Source organism: Zonotrichia leucophrys, chromosome 3 (genome assembly GCF_028769735.1).
Source record: "Zonotrichia leucophrys gambelii isolate GWCS_2022_RI chromosome 3, RI_Zleu_2.0, whole genome shotgun sequence".
Lineage (NCBI taxonomy): Eukaryota > Metazoa > Chordata > Aves > Passeriformes > Passerellidae > Zonotrichia > Zonotrichia leucophrys.
This window is the reverse complement of record NC_088172.1, coordinates 104736546-104754744: the sequence shown is the minus strand read 5'-3', so window position 1 is coordinate 104754744 and position 18199 is coordinate 104736546. Positions and strand designations below refer to the sequence as shown.

The following is an 18199-nucleotide window of genomic DNA, read 5'->3' as shown; positions in this document are numbered from 1 at the left end:
AGCCCCGGCTCCCACATTTGGGGGTTACTCTGCAGTCAGTCCCATTTGCTGTGGGGCAAACGGCCCCAGCTCCCACATTTGGGGTTACTCTGCAGCCGGGCCCAGAGCAGGTGAGCAATCAGCAGCCCAGGCTGGAGCCTCGTTACCTGCTCCAGGTGTTCTGCATTAAGGCAATGATTGCCCAGAGCAGGGGGTGCTGGGGAGGGTGCCCTCAGAGCCCACCTGCGGCCATTCCCACAGCCATTCCTGCAGCCGTTACCACAGCCGTTCCTGTTCTGTGGTGACCTGCAGCCGTTCCTGCAGCAGTTCCTGCAGCCATTTCTCCTCTGTGCTCCTGGAGACCTGTCCTGTGCTGTGCTGTGGTGGCACCAGAGCGTGGAGCAGCCCCTGGCCTCGAGGTACAGCTCTGGAGAGGGGGTGCCGCCATCTTTGCTGTGAGGGTCGGGGCGTGTGGGCGCCCTTCTGAGGCGCTGTGAAGGATAAAGATGGGAGACACAGCCTTGGTAGGTGAAATTTTACAGTAAGGGGTGCTTTGGTGGCAAATTAGTGGTGTAAGAAAGAGTTTGCCTGGCTGTGTTGATGTCTCCAGAAAAAGTTTTACCTCAGGATTTGGAAGGAAGTTGTGCGAGGCCTGGGTTTCATTACAGGCCTAGTTCTGCGTCTTAAATATGGGAAATATGTGTTACCTGTTTGAGGGATCTGCTTTGCTGTAGGTGCACAAATAATGCAAAGAGGTGGATTTTGTGAGGACACAGGTCTGCTATTTGAGTTGTTTCCCTACCTATAAAGCATTTGTGTTCTGTGGTGAAGACAATTTGATGGGCAGTAGTGGGGCTGGGTGTTGCTCTTGTCTCTGCCACAAGCTCTGTTTTTGCCCACAGATAAGTTATTCTTTATCCTGGTTCATTTCTCCATTGATAAGCTGCAAACATTGGTGCTTCCCTGCCTGCCTGGCTGCTCTAGGTGGTGAGGAGTTAGGGTTGTGTGTGACCTGGGTTTGCTCCTCAGCATCACCCTCGGCCCTGCTCACACAGGTCTGGGCACGGGGGTGTCTGTGCACTGGACACAAACAACAGGAGGTGTCCTCACTACCTGCTGAGAGTTACAATTCTCTTCTTAAATTCATTTCTAAAGGCTGAAAAAATGTGATTTGTAGGAATACCCATGTGGGTGTTGTTTTGCTTTTTAAAAAAAATGAGTTTTGAAAACAGCTCAACTGTTGCTTCCTCAAGCGTTTTTCCTCTCTTTCCCTCCTGACAAACTCACCCTCAGCTCACTCAAAGGAAATAAGTTTCACAAGGGAAATCTCCTTCTTTCAACTGGTACTCCAAAACATGCATATTTTTGTTGCTGTGTGCATAATTATTTTGCAACTACGAGCACCATCTCTGCATCCCAGGAGGACTTGTGTTCACACAAGGCTTGTGTCATGACTTGTCTGAGCCAGACTCTGCAGAGGAAGCTGCATGCAGCCACACACCTGCATTTCCTGTGCTCTTACCACTTAGCTGGGTGCCTCTGTGCCTGTGTCAGGACAGGATGGATGTGTATTTGAGATTTGTGCTGGGGTTTTGTGGGTTGGTTGTTGTTTTTATGCAAGAAGCTCAGGAGAAAGATTAACACACACAGGGTGCTTCTAACAAGCACCACTGCAGTTCAGGAGTGGAGGGAACTGTGGTGTGTTTCTCACCTTTGCTTTTGCTGGGTCTAAGAGTACTGGGTTGTTACTGGTTCAATTCAACAACCATCCCTTCTCCAGTATTAACTACTTGTTGTTCTGGGGAGCACAGGCTGGTTCCAGTGTTCAGGAATCATTTTAACACACTGGAATGTCTTTTCTGGTCATATCTATGAGCATTCCAGCATCTCCCACCTTGCAAGATGAGCTCTGATTCTGCATGTTCTTGCCTGTGTGTGTTGCACTGAGGTGATGGTATAAGGTCTTGGGAGTTGTTGATTATAAACATGCAGAACTTCTTTGACTTGAGGCCTCTACACTACAAAAGGAGTTGGGTTAGGAGAAAACCATGTGAGCAATGTAAATTCACCAGGGCAGATTTTACAGGTGGGGCTTTTAATTATTTGTAAACAGAATCAGGCAGCATATCCCTGTTCAAGTATGCACCCAGAAGTGAAGATTCATCTGTGGTTATGCAGTTGGTGCTATTTGAGTAGCTGTGATTTTTGGTAACTGGAAAGAATTTATTTTTTTGAAGCAAAGCCTGGATTCTTCAATGAGAGACCAGGTCATGGCTCATTCAAGGCTTGCTGTTGTCTTGTCTAAGAAGTTGTGAGGTGTTAAATTTTCATATTTAGGAATGAGGAAGACTTGCTGGGGATATGTTTAAAATTCTTCACTCCAGGGATGTGAACTATGAGGTGTGTGGTTTGCAGTTTAGATGCTGGATTTATCTACTCTCTGGCAATACTTTTCCTGTTAGAGCTGAACCAAACATTGAGTTTTCACTTCAAATCCTAGAATAGGATCATAAAGACAAAAGTATTTAATTCTGTAGGTGACATGGCCAGCTGATGAACTGGCTTGCCTGGGAGAAAGTCATACTCTTGGTTTACTTTTCTCCTGTATCTTGTTAGGAAATCCAAACTCTGTGTTTTCCATCTGCTGCTCTCCAGCAGATCCATTGGCAACTTTTCCCAGAGAACAACTGTCACCTCAGAGTGGTTCTGTCAGATGTTTCCCAGCAAGTCCTCAGCAGTGAATATGTGTGTGGCACAGAGAATCCTACTTCTAGGCAATGTTTTAGCTTTAAATTAATGTCAAATGAATACATTCAAGCTACATGCTCTGATTGTGGCACTGAAACCACCCTGATTGACTTCAGCAGGACATGGGTGAACCTGTGTGGTTTTGTCAGAGGATTATGGACTGACTTCAGCACTTTCCCAGTCTGGATTCTTGCAAAAGCAGTACCATGGCATTGTTCTGTACCAGTGTGGATGGATTGATTGATTGCCTGGGTTTCATTTCCCTTTGTTATTCCCTTCAGTATATCTCTGTGCTGAGTATCTCTTCTATCTGTTCTTTTCAGATGCCATTGTGTTGTCAAAAGAGACTTCACACAGGACAATGAGCCCCCCAGCCTTTGTGATGATGAAGTATTTTTGTTTTCAAAAGCCTTAGCAGTGTCCCTGCTGCTCCCCACCAAGCAGAGTAACACAGGAGTGCTCTGAGTTATCAGATTTCTCTGTCTGCCCCATTTGGGTGACACATTTATGGAGAGCCCTCCAACCTGCTCACCTCCCCCGGGCTCAGCAGCACCTTGTGAGCCTGCTGGGAAATGGGTTGGTGCTCTGGAGTGGCCACTGGACCTTGGCAAGTGGCTCCGCACAGGCCTGGGAGGCTGCAGTGGGGTCTGGTACTCGGCTCTGCCCTGGCATTCAGAAATGCAAAGGGTGAAACCCTGGACCTGCCTGAAGTCAGTGCGGGAGTTTTGCCACCGACCCTATCGCAGCCAGGATTCCACCCCAGTTATTTCCCTGCCCCCTCTGCACCAGTGTGCGAGGTCAGGCTCTCGTTGTGGTCCCTCTGGGAGGCATTGGCTGCGTCCTGTGGAATTGTTCCTGGTTCTCAGTACTGCAGTTCAGTGGGGATTGGTGCCTGTGCCTCCGTGGGTTAGGAATCAGCTCTCAGCTGGTCAGCACAGCTCACACTGTGCTCATGGAGAGTGGGGTGGGAGGCTGTGGAGGTGTTCCCTTCTTGCAGAGTGTTTGCTCCAGTGGGGATTTTTTTGGGGTCTTACTTCTAACAGCATCCTTTGGAGCTTGTTTTATGTGGAGAAGAAGAATTCAGCCTTTGCCACAAACCTTAACTCTGGGAGGGTGTGTGCATGTGTTAATGCCTTTCTTTCTATAGACGTGCTTGATCCAAAAAATGTGGATTCTGGAATTTGGATGCAGCTGTAAGTGAAGGATCTGGCTTGGGAGGGGGTGTTGATCCTGCCTGCTCCATCAACAGCCCTTAGCTGCCTCTTGGAGATGTTCATGAGGCCCATTTTGTAGGGTCATTGTCCAGGTCTCCCTGTTGATTTCTTTAATAGTACTGAAAATGCAGTTTAAAAAATTGTTACTTTGTCCAAGAAACTAGAATCAAACTAAACCAAGAAACCAAGGGAAGTTCACTCTGAATGTCTGGGATGAGAGCCAGTTCTCAGCCACATGTTGTAACTGTATTATTTATGTCCTTATTTATTGACTACATTGGCACCTAGAGCTCCCACCTCGGCCTCAGGCCCTGTTGCAGTACATGTGAAAGGCATGGTGAGGGTGAGTCCCTGGCTGTGGAGACCATGCCAGACCCAACAAACAAAAAAATCTTCCTATAATTCCATTTTACGTAGCAGGAACTGGGGCTTCTCTCTGGCAAAGTTGCACAAAGAAATGAGAGTCCTCCTGCATCTCAGGTAGGGGCTTTAGAGACAGTGCCAGCTCCACTAATGCTTCCTTGTCTCTTCTCTTGTCATGAATAAATCTCCTTTCAGTTTTTCCCCTGGATCCTGCTCTCCATTGTCAGAAGCAGTGCCACCTCTGGCACTGAGACTGAAAGGATTAAGGGAAGGGCACTGTCCCATTCCACATTTCCCTTGCTTCAGTGGTTGAGGGAAAATGTTAGTATTATATAAAAATAGTTTCTGGAATCAAGGCCAATTTATTTCAGTCAGGCTTCAAATACATTTGAGAAAAAGAAAAGAAAGACACCAGTTATTGTGTGTTGCAGTTTGGATTAGTATTTCCTACTGCTCAGGTACCTGTCATTTCTGCTGCCTTCTCTCTTCCCCTGAGGCATTCAACCCCTTTCAGCTCCAACTGAAGGTATGAACTTGGGTTTTCCCTAATAATGAAACACAATACCAAACTGAGGCTTCTTGAAGGGCTCATGAGGGAAGTGTGCAAACATCTGGTTGACATTTAATCTAGAAATGTCAGGTCTCAGCATTTCCAATCCAAGCTGACAGCTCCTTGAGCACCAAAACATTCTTATTGAGAAAATGTAGGGAAGAGGTGGATCAGAGACCAAATATTAAACTGGAAAAAGGTGCTTGGGGTTTTTTTTTAAAAGAAGCATGTGTAAGCTCTGTGTTTGGAAATCGTTACATATTCCTGGTTGGAGTCAGCATTACCATGCAGGGAGGGCAGTTTGCTGTGGAGAAAGCTGGGCTCAGGCTCTCTGTGAGGGTGGGGGTGAGCTCCAGCAATCCTTTTGTCATTTGAGTCAGTGAAACCTTGCAGCTGCTGGCCAGAGCTGGACCCAGGCCTGTGCAAATGGCAGGAGGTGCCCAAACCCTCTCTGCCACACCCAGGCACTGTCACTGTGGCTGTGTCTGTCCCAGAGGTGCCACATTTGTACCCTGGAGCTCACTGGGCTTCTCAGTTCAGCTGAGGGTTTGATAGGAATGCAGGACCTGCCTTCTGCTGGCTCCCAGGGCTGTCTGAGCCCAGCTAATGGTGCATTCCCAGATCCCAGGGGATGCTTCCCATGCTCCCTGCATGGCCAAGGCAGGGCTCAGTTCTCCTGAGACTGAGGAGATTTAGCCACCAAGTCCAGAAAAGCCCAGGCTTGAATGCATGTTTGAATCCCAGTTGAAGAAATGAAAATGGAAGATCAGCCTAGGAAATGCACCTAGAAACTACTTTGGAGAGCTGGCTTGGGCTGAGGGTCAGGCTTCAGTTGTGATTGAAAAGTTCAGCAAAAATTTCTTTGTCCTTGTCTAGGAAAGAGGTTTTCTTTTCTCAACAAAGTAATATAAAAGTGAGAAACAACTATTCCTGGGAAAATACTGGTTTTAGCAGAGGTGATGGGAGTTTAAGATTTTTTTTTTAAACATTATCTAGTCTTCTGACTGCATTCTTCTACTTTTCACTTTCTTTATGCCCCTCCCTGTCTTTAATTCCTTCCAATACACTTCATGTTAAGGAAAGAAGGAGCAGATGTTCACATGTTATTGCAGGTGAGGTTCCACCATCTGCCTGTGACATCAGCAGATTTGTGTTGCTTTACTCTCTGACCTCACATTCTCCTGGCTCTGCTCTGCCCTGCTGTCACGGTGCTGCAGGCAGGGATGATGCCCACCATGTCCAGATTTAATGGTGACTCTTCACCCCTACAGTCAGGCCTCTGATGTGCTGTGTCTGGGAGTGACCATCAGCACTTCTCTTCAGAAAAGCTTTCTGCTTAATGGGGTGTCCTGGGCCCGAGTGAAATAAATAATTTTATGTCCAATTTTCTCCTGCCCAATATCCTGTGAAGTAATGTCATGTGTCTGATATCCAACCATGATAAAAACAGCAGGCAGGCTGGCTGTTGGAAGTAAGGATATAAGATCTGATCTGCTTTTTATTGGAATCAGTGATCAAATTCTCACTTCAGCAAAACTCATGACTCACACATGGCTCACTCACAGCATCTCATTTGCGCTGCTGAATGCTCTGGGTTAAAACAAAGGTCATTAGCAAATGTACCCAAGAGGTTAAGACCTGTTTAAATACACATTTAATGCTGTGTAATGTTTGAGGGGAGTGTAGTTAAACTGAGCAAGCCTGATAGGAGAGCCCATCTCCCCAGCTTTTGAGGTGCATCAGAACTTCTGGGCCTTTCTTTGTTGTTGGTGATCAATAAACAGGCTTGGCTTTGCCTTAGCAGGAATAGTGGGGTGGAGGGGGAATGGGAGCAGTTTGTTTCAGGAAACAGCTTCATGTAAGCTCAGCTTGTAAGAATCCCAAATTGAAAAGTTCACGACTGCAAGGCAAAATCTTCTGGCTGAGGGCCAAGTAGGGAAATGAGTGCTGTTTGCTGGGGGAGCTTCACCCCGCTTGGGGACAGGAGGAGGGGCTGGTGGGGAGGTAAGCTGGTGCCCTCTGCACCCCTCTGAGCCTGTTCCTACCCTTCCGAACCCACTGTGCCTCTCCTGCTCCTGAGGAGACTGGATCTGTTGGTGCTGATCCCAAAAGGCTCTGCTTTCGTTGTTATTTGTGCCCATGTGAGGCTCTTCCTAGGAAAGGCTCCTGGAGTGCAAGCCATGGACAGGTGTTGTGGTTGCTTGAGAATGGCCCTTTCCAGGTGCTGCAGGAAACTGGGAAGTGCAGTGCTGGCAGCTGTGGGGTGGGCTGGTGCAGTGTGGCCCCATAGAGCTCCTGCCCATCTGAGCAAGGGATGGGGGATGTTTCAAGGTGTGCACAAAGCCTTTCCCTGCTCACCATCGTCCCTGTTGCACAAGGAACCTCCTTCTGCTCCTCCAAGAGGGAACAGCTAAAAGGGGTGGGGAACAGAGGGACTGTTCCCTCTTCTTGTCCCCTGGAGGGTGCATTATTTAATTAGGTACAAAGGCTGTTCAAATCAAAAGGTTACATTGAAAGTCTGCTTGATTTATTACAGCCTCCAGCAAGAGGAGAGAAAGAAATGCTGAAAAATGTTCAGTTTTAGTTCATATCTTTCAATCTTGGACAGAAAAGAAAGAAAGAAGCAGGAACTAACTTTCCATGTAAAATTCAGTTTTTGTTTAAAATTTTCACTTTGGGATTTTGTTTTCATTAAATTACCAAATTACTGGGTTTAGTCAAAACTCCAAAGCTAAAAGGAATTAGAAGCTAATTACAGAACATGGAAGAAAATATTTTGTTGGTGGTGTTCTTTTCTTTGTATCTTCACAAACTTGTTAAAAAAGAATTTCAAAATGAGATATGTCTCCTTTTATCTATGTATATTAAAAAAATTCCTTTCGAACTTCCAGGCAAAGTAATTGTAATTTTACAACCAGTTATATACCAGCTATTAGAAGCATTTTTTTTCTCTTTTGCCCTAAATTCCCTGTGTATGTTAATAGTCAGTCTGCCCTTTAAAAGTCCCATAGACCAGGTTTATGTTTGTTTGCAGAATTTGGATGTATTTGGTGGGGAGCCCCAGCTCCAGGCACTCTGTGCCATATGGAAGTGTTTGCAGCTGTGTGGTGGGGAATGTGGAGCTGCACCATGGCTCCTCATCGAGGAGCAGCGCTGCCTGCTGAGCATGTGTGGAAATCCAGGGGTTTGGTTGAGCTGCTTATCTATTTTCTAGGTCAAAAAGAGCTTAATTTGGCACTTGGCTCTGGTGGGAAGTCATGGAGAGCTGGCTTCCTACCCGCCCTTTGTGACACTGAAAATGTTTCTGCATGAGTGAATGCAAGGGTTTGTTTATTTAATGTTGGACATATGGGGTTTATGGTCTTGGCCCAGCCCCCTTGTGTAAAGGAACTGAGGGTAGGTGCAGAGCCAGACACCAAACTGGCGAGGTGTCACCAGGAGCTGCTGTGCCAGCACTGGGCACACAGAGAGAGCCCCTGCACGTGGGCTTGTCCCATCACACCTCCGTGTCCATCTCCATGATGGGAATGCTCATGGGCTTGTCCCATCACACCTCCGTGTCCATCTCCATGAACTGCACTTGGGAATGCAACTGTGGCATGAGGAAATCCCATCCTTGCACTGCCAAAGCATCCAACCATGCCATCTGCTAAGTGCAGGGTGTTATCAGGCCCTTTATCTCCCACAAACTGTGCAGGCACATCCAGAGTCTCCCTCCAAGCCTCAGCCTCCCCAGCACTGTTTATGAGGGCATGTGATGACAGGACAAAGGGGAATGGCTTAAAACTGACAGAAAGTAGGGTTAGATTGGATGTGAGGAAGTTCTTTGCTGTGAAGGTGCTGAGGCCCTGGCATAGGTTGCCCAGAGGAGCTGCCCCATCCCTGGAAGTGTCCAGGCCAGGCTGGATGGGGCTCAGAGCAGCCTGGGATAGGGGAAGTGTCTCTGTCCATGGCAGGGAGGTTGGAAGGAGATGAGTTTTGAAGTCCCTTCCCACCCAGGCCATGCTGTGATTCTGTGGGGAAGGCTTTCTTGATTTGGGAGTCCTTTGAGATGTACAGAGGTTCTAGAAGTCCCACCTGTGTGTATTCTGGACAGCCTGGGAGGATTTGTTCTTCCAGTCCCTTTTGAGGGGTTAGACTTTGGGAATGTGCCTTGGCTGAAGGGCTTTGGAGCAGTGATATCTGGTGGTCACCTGTGGGGTGGGAGGAAGGGGCTTTTCAGGAGTCACCTGCATTGAGTACACAGTGCTTCAGCATTTTGTTTGCTTAATTGAAAATTACCTTAGAAGTGCACAGTAAACATTGTTAGTGCTACTGCAAGAATGTGTCCAAGTTGATTCAATCCTGAAACCAGCTGGAAGAGCACCAGCACTTCTGTCATGCTGGCTCGTGACTTATGCAATCAGAGGTGCACTTAGCAAAAGGTAGAATGAAGAATTCGACCTCTCTGGCTAAGCTGGGTCTAGGTACAGCACTGAGCTCCCAAATGCACAGATACCAGGATTTTGTAGAAGAGCCCCTCGAGTTTTCACACTTGCATGTAAAATTTCACCACTTCTGGAACACTGAGGCTTGTGATGTTTGACAACACACACACGAGCAAAATCACCCTGGACTGTGCAAAATCAATCAGGGGATGCTGTTGGTGTCTGGAGAAAAGTATTTAATCATTTTCCCAAAGATATCCCCCTGATATGAATGGTAACAGGATGTTTATAACAGAGATAAGGCTGGGATGAAATCCTATCCCTCTCTGGGAGCTAATAAAAGCAAAGATTTGGAATTAAGTATCACTTTCTCTGAGCTGCACACGAATGAGGAAATGGGGTCAGAAGGGCAAGCTGCAACATTGTAGGCACTTTATCTAAAACATAAACATTACTAGAGTGCATTCTGGCCAAATTAACTCTCTCAGATCTGCCATGTTAGCATTCCTGTAGTACTTAAGCCTGCCAGCTTTACTGCTCCACTGACTGAGGGTTGAACTCCAAGTTGGGGCTGACACTTCCAAACAGGGCTCTGGGTGAAGAGGGTCTGTTGAACCCTTCTGCAATTAAATATTCTCCAAAGAAATGCCAATGTCACTGTGAAAAAGAAAAGGGGGGAAAAAAAGGTGGGGTGGAGTCACAGAAATATGATCTGCTCTGCTCAGTGCACAAACCCCTGAAAAGTGGAATTTTCTTTGTACTAGCAGTAAAACCAGGAGTATTTGCTTTGCTACTGTTCACTGCGAGGCACTTGGATCAGAGAGGCAGGGCCTGAAATCACAGCCTCCTTCAAGTCCACAGTGAGCCTTTTGATACCACACTGCCTGCTTCAGCCCTGGGTGATGTCAAAATCTTCTAAAATCAGGATGCAAATTTGGGGTGGAAACACTCTGCAGAGTCAGCATCATCTGTGTCTGAGAGATGTCACCTGATTGCTGCAGGAGCTGCTCACAGGTGCTGCAACCAAAAGCAAGGTCCCCTGGTGCCAGGCAGTGTCAGGAGGTCTCCCAAAACCAGAAGGAAGCGCCTGTTATCCCCACACGTGTCCCGGGGATTGGTGGAGCTGATGCCATCTCCACCATGAGAGCAAAGGCCTGCAAAGAGGAGGAGTAATATTAAAATTAGCACCTTCCCAAGATCAGACAAGCAGTTGGGAGCTCAATTACTTCCTTGCTGTGTAAGGTGGATGCAGTAGAGAGCAGAATGTGCTCCACACCTTTCCATGGAACAGATGGCTCCCCACGGTAGTTACGGACCTCAGCCAGGAGGGCTGGGGAGAGCTCTGCCCCAGGGTTCTGTTCAGGCCTGGCTGCAGCTGGTTGAGTTTGGAGTATCTGTTCCACTTGAAGTGCTGCCTTGTTGAAGTATCTTTAAGTTTTCATTCTGATTTGAGATTCAAATAGTATTTTCTAAGTGTACTGAAAAAGAAACCATCTACACCTTTTGCAAAAATTAAGTCATGCCAACTGCTTGGAGCGAAGGCACTGCTTAAGCTTGAGGTGGCTTTGGTTGGTTTTTTTTTGTTTGTTTGTTTGTTTTTTGTTTAGTTTTTTTTTGTGGGGGGGGAAGAAGGAATAGATCCTCAGGATCTTGTAAATGCCTCCATGGTAGTGACCGCTTGTCTGTCTTCAATTTTACAAAACACTGAGGTGGTCCTAAAAATCCTGCCTTTCTGGGATCCCTGGGAGTTTTACAGCAGGAAGGTTGCTGGGGCAGGGATTGCCCCCTCCAGGGCACTGTGTGAACAGTGAGGATGCTCTTGGAGGTACAAGTCTGAGGGAACCTGGTGTCCTCACAATTCCCTGGTGCTAACCCAAAACCCTCAGCAATTCCCCTCAGCCCTGCAGGGTTGTCTGCAGTAGATTATCCCTGAACCTATCCTGGGTATCCATAGGAAGATATCGATTTGGAATTCCATCTGTAAAATGGCCTTGTGTCAATAGAATGAGACTTTGTAATTATGAAAGCATTTCTTTATTACTGTTCTCTAATTTCCAGTCACAGAATGGTGAGGTTAAATGGATTGTGCAGAGTCTCACAAGCAATTGGAAGGGAGACAACCGAGACTCAAAAGTCCAGCCCTTGCTTTTGGGACATCCAAATTACCTTTTTACCCAGTTTCTTCCTGAGAAACCTCTTGAGTTTATAAACTGCCTGGTTGGGTGCTTCTTTTTTTTTTCCCTCTTTTTTTGTCTTCTTTTTTTTTTTTTTTTTAACACAGTCGCTTGAATTCTTATCATAATTCCTTATCTATGGCAAAGAGCAGTGTAAATACCTCAAGTAAAATCTCAGCTGTGCTGGGAACAGCTAGTCCTTGTTAGCTGCTGGTGGTTTATGTTGCAGATAGCAGTTATCTGAGGAGGCTTTGCACAGCAGTGTAAAGCCATTCCTTTGTCAGCTGAGGTCCATCAAAGCCCTGCGGAGGATTTGGCCGCTGGAGCATCCTGGTAGGGCAGTGCTGTGCCATTGCAAGGTGCCTTGGCAGGAAATGAGGCAGCCATTCCCTTGCAATCTGAACTCTGGGAGTGTTGTCTCCAGTGCCAGCTGCCCGGGCATCCTGCTGCCAGCTTCCTCCTTTCCTCATTTTATTTCCCAGTGACCAGCTTCCAGCTGGATCCCAGCCCTTCAGAAAGGGGAGGAGTGGAGGCTGGGATTTGCTAGAAATCTTCCATATAGGGGAAAATGGGAGTGGATGAAAAGAGTTGGAATAAGTTCTTCAAGTAGCTTATAAATCCATATTGCTGTCAGGAAATGCTGCTGAGCATCCCATAAACCTCTCCTGTTCCTTGTGCTGATCCCTCTGCCCCTAGCACTGAGCACTGAAACCATGTCAGATAGGTCACTTCACACTGGCCTTTTATTCTTTTTAAAGCACACAGGGAGTTCCTAGGGTTTGAAATGATGCAGTGAAACTGCATGTGACAAAGCTGTCAGTATTCAGGAGGAATTGCCAGCAGTGTGTTAATCCCAGCGCTCACACGGATCTCCTTGGCTGAGATCTGCTCCCCTTCCAACACCTTCCTCCCAGTTTTCTTTCTAAACCACAATCAAAACTGCCCTGTATTTTGTTTGAGATTTGAAACAGCCACTGGTTCATTGATTTCACATAAAGGGCTTCTGTGCAGGGATTGTGCATTTGTTCAACTCCTCAGAGCCCCTCACCTTCCTCATGCAGAGCCCTGGGAGGAGCTGCTGGAGTTTCCATTGCAGGCACCCTGCGAGGGGAGGGGAGCAGTGCTGTGCTGCTGGCTCTGCTGGGGCTCTGGGGTCTCACTGGGGACCTGGGAGAGCCAGCCAGACTGGGGAAAAGTCCTTGTGGCTGGGCCAGGGCCCTGGACGCCAGACAGACACTTGTGGAAGTGTCCCCCTCTTCTGCCCATGGCTCCTCAGCCTGTGACATGTCTGCTGTCCCTTCCTGCCCATGGCTCCTCAGCCTGTGACATGTCTGCTGTCCCCTCCTGTCCATGGCTCCTCAGCCTGTGGCATGTCCGCTGTGTGCTGGGCTCAGTATCTGGTGCTCAAAGTGAACCCAGGGACTCCAGTCCTGTGTTACATCAGTTGTCTCTGTTAAAGTATCTTATATTTTGCAGCTCCCACTTTAAGAAGGGATTAAAATAGTCCAGCACAGCTCCCTAGCTTGCCTGGAAACTGGGCTTGGTGAGGTCCCTGTGCCTTCAGCTCCCTGCTCCTCCTCTCCTCTCTTCTCTCTCCCAGGGCAGCTCTTGTTTCCCATTTGGCTTGAGGCAGCACAGCCTTGCTGGGCTGGGGTCAGAAGCCCCCTCTCTTCTCCCCCACCTCAGAGAAGCTGTCAGAAACTTTTAGAGCTTGGCAGTGCCTTGAGTAGGAAGCCAAGCTCTGTGTCTGAAAAAATCAGCCCAGGAACCTGATAAATTGGTCTGTCTGATGGTGCTTCTATATTTGGGTTCTGTTCCTTGTGGTTGCACAGAAAGGTTTGAAAACATGCACCGGAGAGACCAGCAAAACATAAATCTATTTTATTTCAAATTTGAAATTGGTAAGGCAATCTCATCCCTACGTGGCCAAGCAAGGATTTTTGAATGCATCATTCTGGCAAAAATTAATACCTTATTATAACTTCAGGGATAAGTATGCACCAGCTTAGCCTGAGTGACTGAGTTAACGTGCAGGTCTGCCAAAAATGTTTGGATTTTCAAAAATAATTAACAAAACTGTGTAGATATCATAGGTTTATTTAAGTGGGGTGCTGTTACATGACAGGCTTTCTAACCCAGACCCCTTTATTGCAGTAGCAATGGGGTATGTTGGTTTCAGAATGATTTGCAGATATTTTTTTCTCTTTTTGAATTGCATTCATGAACAAGTTTATGTGGATGGAAATGATGCATGGAAATCTCTCATTCTAAGCAGTGTTAGAAATTACCAAATTATGAATTTTAAACCTTGTATGTACCTTGGATTTAATGGAAGTTGGAAAACAGTTGAGAAATCAGGCCCTGAGCTCTCACTCTAGCAAAAAGTTGAAGGCTGAGGTGGGCAGGAGCATCCAGTGAAGGCAGCCAGGGTCAGTCCCAGGTTCAGTGTCACTGCCACAGGAGTCACCAGGTGGCTTCTGCTGAATGAAGTTCAATCTTTTTTACCCCACTCACTTGTGGACATTTGCCCTGTAACATTTAGCCTGGTCCTCATGAGGTGTAGCCTCCCTGGCCTTTGGTTCTCCTGGTGCGAGGAGGGACCTCCCATCCAAAACCTCCTTTTGCCTGTGGTGCCTGTAGGAAATGGTTGGTGCTTTGCCTCTGGATCCCTGTGCCCACACAGAGCCTGGCACAGAAGGGATCTCATGGGGGCAGAGCAAGCTGGGTCCTGCCACTGACAGCAGTAATGATAACATGGGAACTGCCAAGGCACCATTGCCTCTTCTCCTGAGCTGTTTCCAGTTCTTCTGACCAGGCAAAAGTCATTAATGTGTATCTGTTCTGTACGGTTTTGGATCCATCACTTCTCTTTGCCTAAATGCACATTTTATTTCAAGCTAAACCTTGACGTGTGTTCCTACTGAATGTGCTCAAACATTTCCCTAATATTCTCCAAGGTGCCTGTCTGTGAGGACTTTAGAGCAGGTAAGCTTCCCAGAAAATATTGTAGTCCATGAGTTTTACATCACAGGCTCGCTCTCACACTCTTTTCCTGGTATTTTTCCCTTTTGAAGTGGAAACTGTATTCATTTTCAAAGTAGACCTGTGCAGTCAGCAAGGATGAAAATGAAGGTAATTGTCAAAAATCCTGCCAGAAGGGATTTCTCCACTTTAATTCCTGCTTACATTATTAAGACAAGTAAATTGTCCTTTCATGGAATGTTTCCTTTTTTTTCTGGAAACACTACTGATAAATGATGTAATATTCAAAGCCCTTCTCCACAGCTGTTGGAAGCCCAAAATTTCTATTCCCTTCACCACAAGAGGTGCAGATGCCAAGTAAAACCTTAACCTGACTTTCATGATGAAATGTGATGGTATCACAGAGGGAAATGAGGAATCTACAAATATTATTCTGAAAGTAATGGATTGATTGAGCTCCTGTATTTTTTTCCTTGGTATTTTTAGGAGCCTGCTCTTGTTGCTACAGGGATTAGGAAGAAGCCAAGCAGAGTTCTGAAATGGTAGCTGAGAGGGGCTTTCTCTGGCTGTGACCCGAAATACTATTTTAAAACCACCTTGACAGGAACAAGCTATAGCTGCTGTGTCAAAGCAGAAAGGTGCTATTTTTATCCCTGAATTTTTAACCAGTTCTCAGGAAGGGCTTGCTTTCCATGCTGCTTTCAGATTGTCACTTCCAAAACCAAGGGAACTTCTGTGGTATCCTTTAGGAAGATGGAGTAGCTCAAGCAGAAAAACCTCATTGACTGACAGGATAGCATAGTGCCTTTTTGTGAAAAGGAATCCCTTTTCTTCTGGTTTTTATCCTCCCCTAAGCTGTCCACCGAAACTTGAATAGCAGAGGCCACTTTTGCTCCATATCTAAAATAAATTAGGTCAGTTGTTGACATTTTAGCACAAGTAGCTTATCTTAGGCATAAGAGCTGCTTAACCCATTGCAAGGGGGAATGAATACTTTTCCCCCCAGCCCAACATAAACAGTGCCTGGACTTTCCAAACAGTGTTTGGGAAGGTCTCTTGACATCTGACACTGTGCAATTTACTACTCTTGTCAGGTGAGCAGGTCTGTCTCTGGTGGCCAGCGCTGGTCCCTGCTGCCCTGGTGATGGGTGTTGGGTGTTCTAACACCCCTGCCCAGCACCACTGCTGCTCCTTTCCTTGCTCTGGGGACAGAGGCTCCAGCTGCCCGGGAGCCATCTCTCATCTGCTCGAGGGCCTTGTCCTCCTGCTTCAAAGATAAGGAGAAAAATTACACTATTTAATCATGTAATTGGTTGGAACCTCCTTGTTGGGCTCTTTTATGTCTAAATGAGCAGCCTTCAAGGGGAAAGTCGCTTTGTAAACTTGTGGCATTTAGTTTAGGAGGTTATGGGCACAGAGGAATTGATAGGTGTCAGATCACCTACAAATTCTCCTGTACTGACATGAGGAGTCAGCCCACCTCTGGCTGTTGTTTTTCATGCTGAATATCCCAACTTCAGCATCCCATCACTCTGTACACAGCTGTGATTGTCAGTGGGGATCTGGCAGGACAGGGAATTTTAGATCAGGATTCAATTGCATAAGTAGTGTGAATTTTGGATAAGGACCCAAGTGTCCTGTACCTGGTACTTGGCTAATTTTTACTGTTGCTGCTCTTTGACTCTGTCCCTCCGAGCAGTGCTTATTTTAAATGCGGATATTAAACTTGAGGGAAATACAGAAGGAATAGGTGAATTTTAAGGGGTCAGAGCTAGATAGAATTTATCAGGTTAACTAACAAGAAGAAAAAGGAAGAATACCCTCTCTTTCTCTGGTATATGCACAAAAGATTTGCAAGTTCCCTGGTGAGATGTGTGAATGAGAAACTTTGGCAGCACTTTTAGAAGTATCTTTTAGAAGTACTCATTTATCTGAGTGCTGTTTTTCAGTAAGAAAACATCATTTTTATGGGTTCAAGGAAGTGAGCACAGGTGGTTATTGTGATGGGCCTCTCTGAAAATATCCAAATCCTTGTAGCTTGTAGCCCACGGAAAAGAAACCCCAGTGCTACCTGAATTCACTAGCAAGTGTGTGACTTGCCAGGGCACTGCAGAAGCCCCTTGTGGCAGTGGCACCCCAGAGTCCCCGTGCCTTGGGGAGCAGCAGCCTCTGAAGTGGCGGGTCCTGGGGAGGATGTCCTGGAGCAGCTGCAGGCTGGGCTGCCCAGAGCCAGGCAGAGCGGCCAAGCAGGAGTGAGTCAGTGAGTGAGGGATCCTGGCTGGAGCCGCGCTCGGAGCGCCCGGCGTGCCCGGGACCGCGCTTCCCCAGGAATCCTGACGTGTCCTAGGTGGAGGTGCTGATTGCAGCGCATGAAGTCAAACTGTGTTTAGCAACAGCCTTTGATGAGAGCACCATCCCTTCTGTCGGGTCCTGAAGACATTACCTAACCAGCTGCTCTCTGAATTGCTGGGAACTGCCCAGCTCAGGGCTAATGGAACCAACCAGACACATGGACACACCAAAAATGAGTTTTGCTTTACACCTGGGGCCAAGCCCTCAGCTGATAGAAATGGGCAGCACTGGCACTAAGCTAATTTATGGCAGCCCTAGATCTGGCCCAGCAATACTATTATTTTTCTATTTAGAGAAGTGCTAGCAGTTTGCAGGAGCTTGTTATTAGGAATGAGCCAACTATTTCATAGGAAATTATGGAGTAATAACAACCACAGAACCTAAATTAGTTGTTTTTAAGTTATGAGAGCATAAAATAATAATATCTGACACCACTAACCACTATTCTTCTTTGCACTCTTTAAAACTTCGGCTGCACTTTGCCAAACCAATTGTTTCCAGATTCTGTCAAAAATATTGTCCTTGGGCAGAAAGCTTGGATGCTAAATTTCAACCCAGAATGATTTTTATGGCGGAGTGACAGAAACCTTGAAAAGGGGATTTATAACAAATACAACCTTAACTACTGTGGTGTGAACAGTGCTGCAATTCTCATTAGCTGAACTTTTTTTCCTTTTTTTCTCAGAATTTCAGAGGGTGGGGCTGGCCATAGGAAGTAGTTGACTTGTGTGTACACTTCTGTCATGGCAGGAAAGGAACTCGGCAGCCTCGTTTCCCCTTTCATCCCTGAACATCTGTCAGGGTTCAAAGCTTCTGAAGCAATGGGATTTCAGGATGGTTTTTCGTGTTGTGGCTGTGAGCGTGGGCAGCTGGTGTGACTGTGGTGTGTGAGCCGAGGGGTTTCAGCGTCAGGAGTTGACTCTTCTCCTCCTCTTTAATGAGGTTTATTCACTGGGGCACCGTGGAAAGGCTTTGAACCTGAAAAGAAGCCTCAGCAAATAATGAGGAGGGAGAGGGACCAGCAGCCAGGGCATGTGCCAGGTCTGTGTCCTGCTCAGCTTCACTGCTCAAGTCCAGACTTTGGGCTGTGGGAGAAGGTGAGAGGCTCCTCTGTGTATGTTAAACACCAGGTGTGCAGGGTTGGGAAAGGGGAGTGGAGAGCTGGCTGGAGGATTTTTCTGTATGTTTGGACTTCTGTTTCCCATTGGCAGACAGTTCCAATCACCAAACTCCTCCAAAAGTGGTGTGGGTGCACCTTCATTTTAAGGTATTTCTTCAGCATGGTGCAACATTCAAGGCAAAAACCAAACAAAAAAATCCCTTTAAAACCAATTTGTTATAGAAACAGAGAATTTCTGACTGCATGTAGTCCTGAGGCAGCGTTGTGACCCTTCTTTGGAATTTCAATGT

General features: G+C 46.7%; 1 long non-coding RNA gene across 7 annotated transcripts in view; it reads left to right on the top strand.

The window, feature by feature from the left end:
• The first annotated feature begins 233 nt into the window (after nt 1–233).
• The window catches only part of LOC135446182 (uncharacterized), a 62053-nt gene continuing 44087 nt past the window's right edge, over nt 234–18199 (top strand). For all 7 annotated transcript variants that reach the window (XR_010439690.1, XR_010439691.1, XR_010439688.1 and 4 more), the window contains exon 1: nt 234–398. This is a non-coding gene — a long non-coding RNA (uncharacterized LOC135446182). The remainder of the gene's footprint in view (nt 399–18199) is intronic.